We start from the raw sequence: 1,003 nt of genomic DNA on the forward strand, positions 1-1,003 counted from the left end.
TCGAACTTGGCGAAGTGGAATTCGTTTCGAATATTAGGAAAAATTCGATTTGCGCCGAATCCGAAAATTAGCAAACTTCGGATGCACGAATCGAATTTTCCCCGATCGGCCGATTTTCATCCCTTCTACAGCCGGCAAAAAGTGTCCCTGCAGAGAGCTCCGCTATTTCTGACAGTTCTCTGACAGTTCCTTCACATTTACAGCAGTTGAAACATTGTATCTATTTGTTTCCATTTAGGATACAGATGTTTTTATTCGGAAACAAATAGATACAATGTTTCAACCGCTGTAAATGTGAAGGAGCTGTCAGAGAACTGTCGGAAATAGCGGAGCTCTCTGCAGATACACTTTTTGCTGTACTGGAATTCTTCATCCTCATCCTACTTCTTCTTCTTCTTCATCCTCATCCTCTTCTTCTTCTTCTTCATCCTCATCCTCTTCTTCTTCTTCTTCATCCTCATCCTCTTCCTCTTCTTCTTCATCCTCATCCTCTTCTTCACCCTCATTCTCTTCTTCTTCATCCTCATCCTCTTCTTCTTCATCCTCATCCTCTTCTTCTTCATCCTCATCCTCATCCTCTTCTTCTTCTTCTTCTTCTTCATCATCCTCCTCCTCTTCTTCTTCTTCTTCTTCATCCTCATCTTCTTCTTCTTCTTCATCCTCATCCTCTTCTTCTTCTTCTTCTTCTTCTTCTTCATCCTCATCCTCATCCTCTTCTTCTTCTTCTTCTTCTTCTTCATCCTCATCCTCTTCTTCTTCTTCTTCTTCTTCTTCTTCTTCCTCATCCTCTTCTTCTTCTTCTTCTTCTTCTTCCTCATCCTCTTCTTCTTCTTCTTCTTCATCATCCTCATCCTCTTCTTCTTCTTCTTCTTCTTCATCCTCTTCTTCTTCTTCTTCTTCATCATCCTCATCCTCTTCTTCTTCTTCTTCTTCTTCATCATCCTCATCCTCTTCTTCTTCTTCTTCTTCTTCTTCATCCTCATCCTCTTCTTCTTCTTCTTCT

Source organism: Staurois parvus, unplaced genomic scaffold (assembly GCF_062004578.1).
Source record: "Staurois parvus isolate SC_StPar_1 unplaced genomic scaffold, SC_StPar_1.0 ptg000444l, whole genome shotgun sequence".
Taxonomy (NCBI): domain Eukaryota; kingdom Metazoa; phylum Chordata; class Amphibia; order Anura; family Ranidae; genus Staurois; species Staurois parvus.